The following is a 16,405-nucleotide window of genomic DNA, read 5'->3' on the forward strand; positions in this document are numbered from 1 at the left end:
TTGTAATCTTTAGGTCTTGTGATTTTTTAGGAAAGCTTCTAATTTTGGGACCCAGGTCATGATATGTGAATGTTTGGGGTTGGTGATGTAAGGAAAATAGACATTTGAGCATCTGTCAATTCTCACATTTGAAAGATCAGCTCCTCTTGGAAAGAACACTTGTTCTCTGACAGTACTGACATATTGATTCGACTGCTGTGTCTTTGGCAGCCTCTTGTTTCTTTTGGAAATCTGAAATATGTTTAAAAAATAAACCCAAAATCTTCCCTTTCCCTGACCCCTGTAAAGAAGGTCATCTGAACATAATGTCTAATCACAACTACAGGCTGTGAAACTGGGGGTTGCAATAGAAATGCCAACAAAATTTCAACTGTGCCATAATACAATAGTTATGTAAATGCAGTACATAATGCACTTAATATGCTAATCTCTGAACATCAGGAAGCAAAATCTTTCTGGAGCAGAACTCAACTATGGCATTGCAGCCTTTTGCTTTCAGAAAAAAAGTGAATCAGCTGCAGAGCCTGTAAGGGTGAGCTGGTTCTTCTGGTTAGCCCTAGCATTTCTAGGAGAATGAACAGCACTTCTTAATCTTCACTTCAACCACTAGCTGCTTTTTTTAATGGTATGTCTTGCCATTTGGGCTTGAATCTGCCATGTTTTTGATGATTTATTTTTGTTTGACAATAATGTAAAACACAAACCATCTGATGCTAGGTTTTAGCTCCATTAGCTGGGAACCACAAACCTATGCCATGTCACTTTTTCTTTTTACAGTGCTGTTTCAAACTTACTGGCATAATTGGTCGATCTTTTTCTTTGTCTGGATTAAATGATGGTTTTGGCTGGAGTTTCAAACCAGGATGCCAAATTTTCTTACTCTTATGACTCCCATCTCTGTGTTGCACAGGACTAACTCTATAATATTCAAATGGCTCATTTGTAAACACACAATTATGTACACAAAGAGTGCTTCTTAATGTTTCCCCATTTTGGCTCTGCTGTTACACTAGTGATGGCTGCTGGCATGCAGACCAGCTAATTTGTGCCATGCCAGCACTCTGAAATCTGAATTAAATTGAGCCTGGATAATGTACAAATACTGCAACCTAATGCTTTTTAAGAGTCAGTCCCTGAAGAACATACATACAGATGGGTTTCTGTTCCATACGTGTGCCTGTGCACGCACCTCTTGTGCCAATATGTGGATTTTAGGGAGGACCCAGTTAGCATGGATGTTGGCACATTATTCCTGGAGTGCTTCTTCCATTACGTAATGGGGCTGCCTAGACATAACCAAAACAGCCCTCGTCAGGCTTGTTGGACAAAGGGATCACAGCCAGCCCTCACCCTCTGCTGGAGGTGCTACAGGGAGACAGAAGAACAGCCTGGTGTCCTCTGTGGTTCCATGTCCCACCCACGGGGCCACAGCAAGGTGGAGCCATGGAAAGATGCCTTGCTGGAGCCCAGGAGCCAGAGCAGGCTGGGGAGTCAGGGGCCACACACAGGACTGGAGCTGTGCTCTACAAATGCAGGTTTGCAAACATGCACCTTGTGGCTGCAATAACCAGTTTGCTTATCTTTGAAAACAGAGAGACAATTTCAATTTGTGAAAATTTCTTACTAAGTTATTTCTTACCTTGACTTAGGTGGTTTCTCATTATCTACCTTAATAAAGTGGTAGAACTTTTTTGAAGGACAGTCACAGTTTTCCTCATGTGAAGCTCAATGTACGTTCTCAGCAGCCACATACCAGGTCAAACCCCAGAGAATGAAGCACTAACAAGTCACAGTGGCTCAGCAAGGGTTTCTCGTGTAAGTAAAGTGTCTTCAGCCCACCAGAGGATGTCATGCAAGAGAAACACTTTGTCTTTTCGGAAGTAAATTTGTGGTGTTTAACAGTCCCAGGTGTTTCAGGCTGGCTTCCTTCAAAACACAGGAGACAGCATAGGTATGGTTCTGTCCAGGTAATGTTTGTTCATGGTTTTTGGGTCTATGCACTTGAACATTTTCTGTAGCAATGAAAGAAAGTAGGAAAATAAAAGACCTGAGTGTGCAGCCGAAACAGAAGGAAATTGCACTGTGAAAAACCTTTTTCATGTTTTAAACCTTTTCTTCACATCTGTAGGCTGCTGGGATGTGCAAATCATAAACAAATAGCTGCTTCTTTGAAAAATAATAGGATGAATGGAAGATATGGAGGGGATGCAGAATCAAGAAGACCTGCTTAATTTTAAACTTGAGAGGTGTCTGAAGAGTTTTTAGTGGGGGAGGCACTGGAGGGGGTTGTTGTCACCATGAGCCAGGGGAGAGGAAGGCCACTGCTGGTGCTCTGTGGACAGCCTGGAAAGCTGGTTCACTTTGTGCAGGACTGCAGATTTTGGCTAATTCACAAAGCAAAAAGTTAAATCAAAAGGAAATACCAATTCCTCAACTACAAGGTATTAATATCCTGTTCAATTTAATTTCTGCCTTTTGTTATTGTGAACCCTTTAATATGCAATGTCGGCTTGGCAAGGATTTTCCAGCAGTATCAAAAGAGAATTTACCCCGATGTATTGTCACAGGAATTGCTGCAGCTCTCAATAACAGAAGAAGAAGCAGCCATGGAATTGGCTGCTGCCAGGAGAATAAATCCCCTTGAGCAAAGTATTGCCCAAAGTCCCCAGGAGCCCAATAATAATTTCTGAGACAAATTAATATAATCAGGATGCTTTAAGTTCCTCATAGTGTGGATATAGCTCAGGTATGAGGCTGACCAACAGGAGCACAGGGAGGGGAAGAGCTGGGCTGGGCACTGGTGGTTCCAGGCTGCAAAGCCCTCCTGGAACCTGTGCTGAGATAACTTGGCCTGGGACAAGGAGGCACAGCTGCTGTGCAAGGAGCCTGCCCATGCCATGCATAAACACATTCCTCTGTGCTGGGAGGTGAGGCAGCTCTGTGCTGGAGAGCCAGAAGTGCTCTGTGCAAATCTCTCATGCTCTTATTTCAAAGATAAATATTCTCCTTGTCCCACATATATTGATTTTTCTGATTAAAGAAAAAGGGCATTTTCACAAATATACTTCCTGCCTTTAAAATATAGTAAAACTCAAGTTAAATTGCCCAGCACTTTTTCATGATACATTACTGTTACTGTGCGTTTGCTCCTGCTCAGATGAACCACAGATGGAATTTGCCTACTCTCAGTCTTAGGTTAGTCATAAAAGAACCAAAAAGATTTTTTAAACTGAGACTTGAAAACTGAGCTGAGTTCTCTTCTGTAGTTTTTAGATTCTGAGTTTTGGGTTGTTGCTCGTTTGTTTGCAAGACCATATAAGCCTGCAGGAATTGCTGCCTTCTCAGCAACGCCCATCAAGACAAATGATAAAGCAAAGAATCTCAGTGCTTATTAACATTAATTTAATGAACACTTTCTAAATTGTTCTCCCAGTGCTGAAAAATGGGAAAAAATAATATAAACTGAGAATAGGATATGTTGATAATTCTTATCTAGCTCACAAATCCATTTGGCTCAGGTATGAGATTCTTTCCATTTGAATCCTGGAGAATTAACTGAATCAATATTCCAGAAAAGACTCTTTACCCCCCACACACTTTATTAAGATATTGCCCCACAGTGGCCCTTTCTCCTTATATCATTAAAATGCTTCCTTTGGAATTATCTCAATTCCAGAGATGACCTGTGGCCTCAAGTCACCAATTAATGACTTCAGCAATACCTTATTGCCACTGAGCAGCAGCTGAGATATGATGTACCTTTATTCCTTACTAAGATACACAGCCTGGGTATTTAGTGTTGACTGAACAGCAGGACTGTCTTCCATTCAACCTCCACCCCTGTTTTGAAAGAAAAAAATTAATTATCTGGGCTGTGTCATCACCAAACCATTTTAGTATCTGTTATCGTTTCCCTGCAATGAGTTTGCAGGATGTTGCAAAATATGAAGATGTGGTTTACAGTGCTCCAGTTTCATGCTGTATGTGAATAGTGTTATACAAGTCATGTGGCAGCTCAGACATGTGTTTTGAGGTTTTTGGTGTGTCACTCAAGGCCCTTGGCCCTGTGTCCTTTGTATGTCTGGATGATGAATTTTATACTGGCAGAATATGCTGTTTGTGGAAAATAGATTTTTGTGTGGAGGAGCTGCCAACATATTTCCTGAGACTGACATCAAAGTACAGCAAATGTTGTCAGGGAAGCCTTGTTCTAAAAGGCATGGGTTTGTGCATTAGTGTCTGTGGGAACCTGTGTATGTATTCAGGGCTTTTCTCATATTTAATAATAATAAACTCCCAGACATATGTATCTGTAACTCATCTCTCTCTGCCCCATCTGCAGCCATCACCTTAGGATCTTTTATCTCAAGCTAATGACAGTTGTACCTTCAGCAGTAACAGTCCCTGACAAAATCCTGGAGTTGGCCAGCAAGACACAAACCAGAACTCCTAGAAATATCTAATATTCATCTGACTTATGGCATTATCATCACAGAAATTGTTCATTTTAAATTCTGTTTGGCATCTCTGAGACCTTAAGATCATCTGACAGGATCAGGTTCAGTGTGAGCATCCTCTTAATTCCAAAACCATCCAGCTTTCAGTCAGTTTCACGTTTTAAACCTCAAAATAAATATACAACCTCACTGATTCTCACTTGTCATGCGACTGTGTGGAAGCTTGTTTAATTGCTTTGTGCAATTAGATATTGTTATATATAAATACTGAAGATAAAAGAGAGAAATTTGCATAAAAGGCACTCTGTGCCGAAAAAATAACTATTTTGCTTCAATATTTTATCATTTGAAAATATAAATTGTAGGGGCCTTTTTACACTAGTGGCTTTAGAAAGTATAAAATCAATGCCTTCTCTATTTCTGACTTTCATTAGCCTAAGAGTAGGAGAGTAAAACATTTGAAAATACGTACAAGTTATTTTTGTCTGTGGGCTGTTGAGAAAGCTTTGCTTTGCTTTTGCCCAGAGACATGGGAAACAGTGATGGATAGTCAGAGTGGGCAGCCCATCTCTTTTATTCCCACTGTGCTCTATAATTTGTAATCTTTATTGTCTCTGAAGCCCAGTCTGAGGCATTCCAGTGCCTCGGTGCCGCGTGCAGCAAGGTCCAGTCCTCAGCACTCTGAGCTGGGAGGCAAAAGTCCTGGTGCCAGAGGTCAGGGACTGAGGGGGAGCTGAGCCCAGAGATCAGCCCTCTGCGGTCTGGAGCCTGTGCAGAGCTCTGCACCAAAAGAAATGGAGTATAAAACCCTGCCAAGGCAAACGAAAGCCTCCTGCTTTCCCTTGGCACTGGTAGGATGTGCTGCACAGGCAGCGATCAAACTCTTCTCCTTGAGACCATGCAGCCCTTCCATTGCTCTGCTTTCCCAGCAGCCAGGTATTTATAATGATGTTTTCCATACCTGAGATATGTGGCTGAAAATTTAAGTGACTTGTTAGTGATGTTTCTCAGCTTTTGGATCCTGCATAAATAATACATTGATAATGGTTTGTTATTTTGCTTTGGTTTCCTTTCAAGCATTGTCAAACTCTAGTTCTAAAGTACACTAAAAGGAAGAAGGATTATTTTGCAGTCAGGTGTTGCTCTGTTAGAGAGAGGTAACAGGAGAAACGAGCTTCAACAGATAGGCAGGCAGTTGTCTTGATCGTACATAGGTTTTAACTTGTGAAAAGACAAAAATAGTCTTCATGCCAGAGATGTCTAAAATCTCACTGAGTTGTCATCTCAATAAACTATCAGTCAGGACCTTTGTCATTCTGTTACGGTCTGTCATGTGGCTTTATTCACCTCTCCCTGCACGTTATTGCAGGGGAAGTCAAGAAAGTCCTAGGTGTCTTTTTTAAAATTTTATTTTATTTCCACAGAGCCTTAATCTGTTTTACATCTGTATGTGACTGCAGAAAGGCAAGAAAGGGTGAAAATTGATCAATTCACAGAAAAGCAGTTGGAGAGGTCCTTAGTACTATTGAAATAACTCCTGTCCTACCCTGACAGATCTCAGCGCTACAGCTTCAAAACCACCAGCAATCCTACCAGAGTGCTGTTTAAGTGAAGTGCTGGTATTCCCTCTCGGTACATTTCTGAAACTATACATATGTAGGTTTGCTAGAAATATTTAGGAGAAACAGCTGGACATTACAAGAAAGCTGTCTTTTATACTTAATCTTTTTTATATGACCCAGTTTATATTTATAGCATATTTTCCTTCAGCTTTCCTCCTCCTAGCCCCCATCTCCTTAATCTTCTGTGTCTTACATTTGTGTCTAAGCATACTTTCAAATGAGGGGTCAGAGAAGATTGAGCAGTTTTGTCAGTGCTGAGGGCCTGATTCTGCATTCCTGATTGATGTCAGGAGTGAAATAATCAAAACTATCAGGAGGCCCCCAGTGCTGCTTGGATGAGGAATCAGTCTGGCATCACTGCTCTGGGAGAAACCCCGTGTTCTCCCACCCTGCCATTTTATACTTGCTTTTACAGAGATAAGGTATGAAGACTTGTGGCTGCCTCATTTGTATCCACAAATGTGTTTGCAACCATCTTCAAATTACCCCTTCTGCAGCATTCCTGAAGGCCTGCTATGAATAGTCTCCTTCAGGATAAAGTTACAAGCACAACAGGGTCCAACAGAACATCAGTGAAATGCCACGTTACCTCTGAGTCACTTAACTGGGCTCAGAGCAGATAAACAAATATCCCCAAAGTCACTGCTGTTATTAGATCATTGTCAGGCCAGTGCATGGAGAATATGGAGAGTCCTAGGAGGGCTTTTTTCCCTTATTCTCTGTTTAAATATATGGGGCTGAGCAGTTGATTCTAGATTTGGACTGAACTGAACCTTTCAATAACTTATATTTTAATCAAAATCAGACGTGTGTGTGTGTAGCTTTCTGCAACCTGCCCAGAGGACTTTTCTTTAGGGTATTTTGAAATAATAACACCTAGTGGGTGATGTGGTGCCTTCTGACATTCTGAGACAATATTTATCTTCATTACATCAAAATTATGTCATCATTGCTGTGCTCTAAACATTATAAATTCATCAAGTAATAGTTTGCAACAGGAAAGCTGTTAGAAGTATCAAGACTATAAGGATAATAATGTCCATTTTTTTTGAAAAAAAATGTGCACAATAAAAACAAATATCTTGTCTAACCCACCTTCGTTAGAATTCAGTTTCCATCAGTCCCTGAAATTAGTTTTCTTATGAAGAATGGGCTGAAGAAAGTTGTTAGCCAAGCCTAAGAACTTAAATTTTCATATTTCCTTGAGTATTGAAATTGCATCACTATCTTCTGTGATGGCCATAGCCATACATGTGTGACATGATGAGATAAAACAAATTGCCTTTTGCCAAAGCAGCCTTTTCAAATGGGGCTGACCTAACCCCACCAAGCCAAGGGTCAGCGTCTGCAGTTACTGTTTGCCTTTCACTGGGGTGCAGAAAGTCTGGAGCTTCCTGAGGGGAAGGCCCCCAGCCCAGCTGGCTGGGACTCACCAGTCACAAGCCTGCAGCTTAATTAGCAAGTTTCTAGTCCAAAGCAGTCTGAAGAGCAGATCAGTGTGATATGCTGTCTTTTGGTTCTCTGGGTTAGAAGAAGAAAGTGTATTTTCCTGGAGAATGCGTTACATAGCTCAGTTTATGACAATCCAACCTGACAATATTGAAGACATGAATGTGGGGTTGTTATCCCAGCAGGAGAATCAGGAGTACAGAGATTGCTTCTGCTCCAGTGCTCAGTACCAAAGATGGATTCAGTAAGAGCCAAGAGCAGCATAATATTTTAGCAGTCCTGGAGAAGGAGCTCTGCATGTGAAGGTTAGCCCATGTACTGCTTCTTTTTTCAGTGTTTTCTCCTTTCAGCCAGTACTGGCTTGTGAGGGTGTGCTTTAAGCCAGCTGTTCTCCATCCAGATTCCAGCCTCCCTCATGCACTCAGAGATCTGGAAGACAGTGCTGGCTGTGCAGGACGAAAAGGATATTTCTTGGCCCAGAACTACTGGGCTATTAGTCCATATCATTGCATGGAGACCCCTGGTGATGGCAAGGGACAAATGGACTGGACAGTAGCTAGCAGGTTAGAAAAACTGGAACTGGCCAGTAGCTAGGCACGTGCTTGGCGTGGGATGCAGGTTTCCTGATGATGGACCAGGCTACCTTGGTCACACAGTTTGTGTTCTTGCCTTCACAACCTGCTGTTCCAAATCAAATAGATTTTCCCCCTTCTTTTCTGGCATAAATAAATCATACAATTAGAAGAAAAATCAAGCTGCGTGTAAGTTTCCTTGAGCCAACCAAGTAAAAAAAATCTGACAGAGAAGACACATCTCTTTGCTTTTCGTTTTTAAAAGTAGAAGGACTTTCCCCTCGCAATTACATTTAATCCACTGGCCTTTGGCTTTTCAACACACAAAACTGGTGATGGATCTATCTTAAGATGAGAAAATATTTCTTTAGGTACCTTTGCCTGCTGATGTCAAAGCACACCACAGCAGGCTCTGTATGGCTGTGCAGAAGTTTCCCTAGAGAATTCCTCTGCCACAAACCTGCCCTGCAGCTGTGCAGCATACAGGAGTGGGGTGGAGATGTGTATTCCTGCTCTAAGAGGAAAAAGTCTCTGTACTACAGGTTGTGAATGCAAAGGTGAGATTTGGAAGGATTGGTGCTAGAATAGTCTGTTCTTTGACATCTCTAACTGGCCTAGGACAAGAGAAGGCCAGCCTGGCCCCTTTGAAGCTCTCTGTCAAGGGAATGCCTTCTGGAGCTCTCTGCTTGACACTTATCCTCCTAGACTGGGTGGTGGCATGCGTGCCACAAGTTAGCTCTGGGATAACTTATAGCTTGTGTCTAAGACACTATTAGATTTAGAAAACAGAATCATTTCCCAAAGCCCAGGGGGAGCAGAAGGGGAAGCAAAAGGGAATGGTTCTTTAAAAGTCTTATGTTTCTCTTTGGAAGAAAATTACCATCATCTATCTTTCCTTTCTTGCAAGCTCCTGGAACCTACTAGTAGTGCCCTGCTGCTGGATTTTCAGGCTTCTATTTTGCTGAAGAATATCTCTCTGATGCAGGTGCCAGTGTCATTTATCAGAGGATGATGTCAACATTCCTGTGTCATACATGACAAATGACAGCAGAAAGGAGTGCCCCTTGAATTCTCTTACTTTCACTAGGCTCTTTCCTTTCTCCAGTTAAATGACATTTTACTTCCTACAGTGTTTCAGTTTAGACTTGGGCTGCCTCTGGAGAGCGTGCGTTCAAATTGACTCAGAATGAGTGATTAGTACCAGGCCCTGAGCTCCAAATTCACTATTAGTGTAATACAGTTGCATGGCAATGGACATAAACTTTGTTTTCATGCTTTTGAGGGAAATTCTGCCTTGTCTTGCACCTCAGAAAATGCCAGAGAGCTTTTCTGATGTTCCCCAGCAGCAGAGCTGGCTGGATATGAGAGCATCTGCCTCATCCTGCTTCTAATGCTTTTAAAGAGATGAAAGATGTTGAGTTGGTGAAAACTACCATATTCAGAAGAGTTTGCTTTGCAAAACATTTACCTGTTAATGTACTAGGGGGCACTTGGCTCCAGAAATCCATGCCTTGGCCATGTTCTGTATGAGGGCCTGATTTGAAAGGTCATTCAAAAATTAATTGGGTCGGCATCCAGTGGCACAATAGTAAGTGGAGCAAAGCAAAATAAAATCTTGGGAAGTAAACAGGCAAGACAGAGCACATATGCTGCTTCTAATCCTCTTTTTCTGCTGCTTCTTTCTATTTTTCTTGCTGGAAGAAGGGATTTGGACTCTTCTCTCTTAAGCCATGCATGTACAAAAAGGACTTTATTTTTAACTCATGTTAAAATCCTTTCTTGGACTAGGCAGCAACAGTTTTAACATGTTAGCTGAGTGTGACAACCCAGAGGGGGGAGCTTAGGGTTTATTTTGACCAGTAAATGCCTGTTAGAACTGCTGCTGCTTTTACTAAGGCTTGTTAAAATATCAGTATGGACAACATGTGTTTTGAAAACCACACACCTGTACTCCTAATGACAGCAAGGCCTTGGGGGAGGAAGTGATTCACAGAACTGCTGCTCCCTCTACTTTCCACCCACTCAACATTTCTTTATAGTGTATTTTCCTGTGTTCAAACACGCACAGGTCTGCCAACCCTCTGATTTTTCTGGTACCAGTCCTTGAAGCTAACCAGCAGCATGGCTTCCCTCTGCTCAGCACCCAGGGAAAGGGTTGGATTTTCAGAACAGCTCAGTACTCAGCAGCAGCAGCCAGGGCACAGTTTGACATTCCCTTAAATCTTCCCAAAAAAGAAACTTTTTCCCATCCTGCTGTTTCCTCCCACTGCAATAGTGCAAACATTAACACAGATAAACAAGGAGTTATTTAGAGAAACTAATCCAACTGAAGAGGACCACAAATAACTTGATTTTTCACTAGTACTGCCATTTAGTTGTTGTATTTCACACCTTCCATCTAAAATCAATAGAAACAGCAAAGCTGCTTGTGGACTTTGAAAAGTTTCTGGGTCCTTTCTTGGAACAGAACAGAGTTCTATTTTTTAAATTCAATTACAGACATTTCAAACAATGTTCCTGAAAGGACAGGCTTGTTCCCAATGTCAGAGGGAGATAGGATAGTGACAGCAGTCACTTAAATGAACATAATTCATTATGGTCTGGATTTAAAATTTATGGCCAAGTTTGGATTAGGAAAAAAAAAACCTTATAGTGACTTTAAAAAACCCTGTAGTGACTTTAATGGGACAATGATATCTGCATGGTGATTTTACTGAAAAAACAGATGGAACTACCTAAGCAGAGCATAGTTCCTGGGACAAACTGGGAGTAGAGCAGCCCTTCCTGGTATTACTGGTGAGAGTAGAAGGGATCACTCACTCATTGATGCAGAAGTGACTCAGATGTTTTCATATATTTATATTTTTATAGGTTTCTTCAGAAGGAATGGATTTAGCAACATACCTCTCCTTTCTTTTCAATATGGAAACAGAACTTTTTTTTTTCCTGTACACTTCTAGTGTATCCCCAAAGCAGGGGTCTGTTAGCTCCAGGCTCCAGCAGTCCCACGGGCTGTGATCTTATCTTAGGCTGCCAAAGATCATTATGCACATCACTGTCATGCTGCTGTGGTGTTGGTGGAGCTTTTTTCTTTCCTTCCGTTTCATTTTATTTGTTTTTTACAGAGGTAAAAAAAAGGTAGTAGGATTTTTCTAGCCCCTAAACATGTAACCCAAGACAAAAGGCCTCAATTTCTCTCACTCTTCCCTTCCACCTCTGCCAGCTGAAGTACTCTTTTTCACAGGATGAATTGCTGATATTCCTACTTGCACAAACTAAGTCTTCCAGTCTGTAACTGTCTTAACTCAGACAGTATCAACATTAATATTCCTAATGGTAAAGCTTTTATTTTGGTTTCTATTCCATAGCCTAAAATATATTTCTCATTCTCTAGTTACTGAAATATATCCAATGTGCCCAGCAGGTAACTTCTAGGAGTCACATTAGGTCAAACTTGCTTTAAAAAAAGGAGAAAGGGCAAAAGCTGGAAAGAATAAAAAATACGAGTTTCTTATATCCTGCAGTCTTGACTTTGTTCTGTATTTCTGAGTGGGTTTTTTTGGGCTGCAGTAACAAAGCCTGTTTATCAAAACTGTTACAAGTTTTCTTTGCTATTTTATGTGGCTCAAAAGTGACCCAGAATGTTTTTCCTAGTGATTTTATGGTATGTATCCTCTACCTAGGTTCATCTTGGTAGCTTTCACAAAGTTCCCAGGACACCAAAACTCTTGTGCTGAAGGAGGCACAGGGTAATGCTGGTGGAGACTGAGGTGATAGTGAGGATGTGGCCAGATCATCCTCCAGTTTGCAGGATGAATACCAAAGTTCTGCAAACCTAAAGGCACTGGGCAAGTACCTGCCTTGTAGAACAGGCAGAACCCTGGAGGTGTGAGGTGCTAGAACTGCTCAGGGGGACCTCAGTTTTGCACTGGGGCTGTAATGAGCCCACAACTACATCCCAACGTAGTCCTGGAATACCACTTTTAGCAGTTCTTTCAGACTTACCTCATCCCACAGCTGAAGACCTGAATCACCTGGAGGGTTTTCCAGCAGCACAGTCCTGGTGCCAGACATGAAGTGTTTCAGCCCAGGAGCTGTACATAATCTTCTCATCAATGCCACAGGTGGGCCATTCCCATGGAGGTTGGGATTGGCTTTCTCACCTTGCTCCTTGTATAACACCTCTGCTGAGGCCATGCCTGAGCTTGTCCTCCTGCTAAGGCAAGGCTGCGAGAGGGATTCAGCCAAGTCAGCTTCTGAGGCAATCCAGAGGAGGAGGCACAGAAATCAGCATGCTAAGGAGAATTTAGGGGGTGCTGAAGGGAGCCCTGCTGGAGTTGTGCCCTTCTTGGGTGACTGTGTGCCTAATAGAGATCCTAAGCCAGAGCAGGATTTAAATCTCCCAAGCTTGAGGCCCAAAGTGGCAGAGCAGTGTTGATGTTCCATGGCAAACAGCCACAAGAAGAGGCAGAAATATGTCCAGTCTTGGATAAGATACACTGATCATTCAAGTGCTTTTCTGGGGTGGGTGAGGTGTGAATTTGAACCCTTTCAGCCAAGCAGATGCCACATCTTGAGAGTGCCTTAACTAGCAGTTGTGCTTTATTCTAGTGTGAATATGCTTTGTTCTTTTCCTTTGTGAAAAACACAGGAGTGAAAGACAAAGAATGGCTCCCCTTAATTTAGCCTGGATTGTTGATACAATTTGCTTTGGCTCTCCAGACTGAGTTTGTGTTTTTCATCTCACAATATTGAAAAAACCCTATTATTGAATGTAAATTAAACTGCTAGCAGTGAACAGAAAAGACCACAGAGGTCTATTTTCTCACCTGTAGCTTCACTAAGGCACGACTGCCTCTCTAACCCCTAACTTATAGCTAAAATCCATGATGATATATTGTAGGTGTGGTTGTGCAGATGCTGGTATATCTCCTAGGATAGAATGAGGCTGGGAATGTCAGTACCATCCACTCCTCACCACTATTTTATTATTTTCAGAAGTTCCTAGAGGATTCATCTGAGATCAGGGCCTCAGCATGTCAGACAAAAAGGTAAATAGAGGTTGGCTCCTTGTATGAAGAACTTGTGCTCTAAAGAAGCAAGACAGGCAAAAGTAAGAGGAGAAACAGAGCAGTGGAATGATTTATCCGGGGTCACGGGGCAGGTCAGTGGCAGAGCTCAGAGCAGAGTCTGTGTCTCTTGGTTCCTGCCAAGACATCACGTAGAACATGTCCACACAAAGGAATGTTTCAGATGTACACGTGGAAATTGCAGCAGTTCACTAGTATTGGAAATATTTCCATTTAGAACAAGGCTGTTAAAGATTAACCTCCTTTTCTGCTGTCATTCAATTCCTGCCTCAGTATCTTTGAAAACCTTGTACAACCCACCAGCTCTTCACGTTGAGGCTTTCCTGTGCTTGTTAATGATACCAGGGCTTCCACAGGGTAGCAACCTCTTATGATGGCAACCTTTCATTTCCCACATCTTCAGTGAGACGACAGACAATGGGAAGAAGTCAGATACATTTAAAATATACTTTGTTTTAACAGCACTGAGACATTTAACTTGTCAGCAATCCAATTATTAATCAGATTAATGGACTTTAATAAATCCACTGCATCCTTAGGACAATTGCCTGGTTAATATTTCATGCATACCGAATAGGGTTTCTCCTGAGATATGAGAATTCCAATATAAAGCTAAAACTGAGAAGTAATCCTTAGCTTACTGTGCTACCACACCTTGCATGCAAGAATGCTGATCATTGCCTGTGTAGGAGCATCATTTAATTATATTTTCTCACTTCTGAGCTTAATGCTACTGAAGGAAATCTACCAGCATTTAATTAAAGACTAAATACAGTCAGTCTTTCTAGCTGGTACCCACTTAGAAATACATTTGATACTTAGACATCAAAAAGGAGACTGGAGGTAACAGCATTAGAGAAGGTTTTGTAAGAGAATGGGAATCTAATTTGTATCTGGAAATTAAATTTATATTTGAGATTTTAAAAAACCATTTAAGAGATATTGAACCCCCATCTGGGTTAGAAAGTAATGGAAATAAGTCATCCAGTTAGGTCTTTAGCTTTCTATGGGAAAGGATTTTTTAAAAATAATTTTTAAAGTTTTAGATTTATATTTTAGATTTAGATTTTAGTCCAAGGTGCTTTCAGCCACTAAAACATATCGCAGTGAAACAAACACAACTCATACTGCAGCATTTTCATGCTAGCCTCATACACAACTTGACATTTCTAGTTGAACAGTGCTATATTCTACGTGCAGAATTTAATTCTGATATTCTACTTTATAAACTGAACTTTGTAAAATTTAATTTTTCAAAAGGAACCTGAGAAAAAAATAACATTGAGCTCTGACTCCTAAAAAGAAGGCAGGTCCAATGCAAGTCATATGAAAGCAAGTAAAGAATTGATTCATTTCAGTTAATTTTAGATCAGGTCTGAAGATCAGTGTGCTCAGAATAGAACACCACAGAAGTCACCAGTGTCAATGTCATGGTGGCATTTTCCCCTTGAGTGGGGATCATGAACAAACAAAATTAACAGAGGCTTTAATATTGATTTAAGAAGGTGCAGGCAGGGGCTCTAAGGACTGCTTAATGTTAAGCACAGGCATAAGTGCTCTCCAGAAGATTTATTTATTTTTTTTTTTTTTACATCAGACAGTATGTAAGTCAAAGGGGAAAGCATATTTGTATCTGTGCGGAAACGAACTTCTTCAATAATAAAAGCAAAGGCTGTGAAATGTCTAGTTGGTGTGAAACTCCTGAAGTGAAGCAAATAATAGGGGTTATATTTGTGACCTTTTTAGAGGTTAAATTAAGCTTAATTATAACCTGGTTTTCACTTCAGCATTGTAGCATGAAAGCTGCTTATACACTTTTATGCACTTGTCTTCTTCTGTAATTCATGTGGTCGGGTTTGTTACCTAGAGTATGGGCCTGCTTTCCTGCTGGGGGAAGGCTCATGGGGGCTTTTAGAGCAGAAATAATAAATAACTGACTTCTCTTAAGGAGCCATTAAACTTTTTCCATGTTCCATGAAGTAAACAGGTATTGTACCCAGAAATGTAAAGTCTCTGTCAAGTTTGTGTGTGTGTGTGTCTTTAATTATGGTATATATTTCCTCTGGCATGATTTATTAGTTTCCTTTGTAGTTCTGTCACAGAGTTTACTTGCCATTTCAATCTGAGGTAGCCATTACATTTCATTTTTTTCCCCCTTCTCCTGGTAAGAAGTAAATCTGTACTATTTGCTGATTTGTTTATTACTGTCTGGAAACTTAACCCTGCTCAAAGTCAGAGATTTTAACTATGTCAGATCATCTTAAAGCCACTCTACCATGGCTACATGGGTGACGTTATATGTGCGCAGAGAAATTCACCTCAACTGCTACAAATGAGCCCTTTAGTAATACCCAGGAGTCATAACGTGTGCGACATAATGAACCCTCCTAGATTACAGCCCACACTAATTAGCTCAGTTATTGCTGCATTCCAGTCCCTGGAACAATTTGCTAGAGCAGTAGTTACCTGTGATGAGCAGGCAGAGAGCCCTTCCCCTGCCCCGCGCACGGGCTGTGCTCCAGGGCCAGCAGCTCCTTCCTGCTGCCTCCCCAGCCATACCTGCCCTGCCAGGGGGCAGTTTGTGTCACCTCAAAAGTGCAGTGGTCCCCACGGGAAAGGACAGTGGCCCTGTGGAATGAAACATTTATGTTTTGCTGGTTTTATTGCCATTTACGTTTATTCTGCAGCTACTTCTCCACGTTGTAACTTTTGTCTCTTCATTGAGTCTTTAATTCCTTTTTAACAGTCCAGAGACTATTTTTTCTTAGTAGTATTTATTTATTTAATTCACATAAGGGACGATATTTACTCTTTCTCCTAGTCTTTGTACTCTCTCCTGCTGGTGCAGAAAAGAAAAAAATAACTAAGCTGGGACAATGTTTCAGCCCAAAAAGCCCATCAATCTTGCTGGGGAGAAGCTGTGCTGGACTCTGTGCCTAAGCAAACTACTGTCAGTAATCTTATTGAGGACAGATGTCAACCATTTATATATTTAGATGTGGGTTGGTTAACTTGCTTTTTCACTGTGGTGATTGGTACAAATCTATGAATAGTACAAACTGTTTTGTTAATTAGTTTATATTGCTGAATTGGGAAGGGAAGCAGAGAAATGTGGGTGTTTTTCCCAAATAGATTCTACCAAGAAAAAACTTTTAAAAAGCCCAGTGCAAATTATGAGAAATGCTACATGCATGTTTTGAAATATAGCTAAAATG

This window comes from Geospiza fortis, unplaced genomic scaffold (assembly GCF_000277835.1).
Source record: "Geospiza fortis unplaced genomic scaffold, GeoFor_1.0 scaffold97, whole genome shotgun sequence".
NCBI lineage: Eukaryota > Metazoa > Chordata > Aves > Passeriformes > Thraupidae > Geospiza > Geospiza fortis.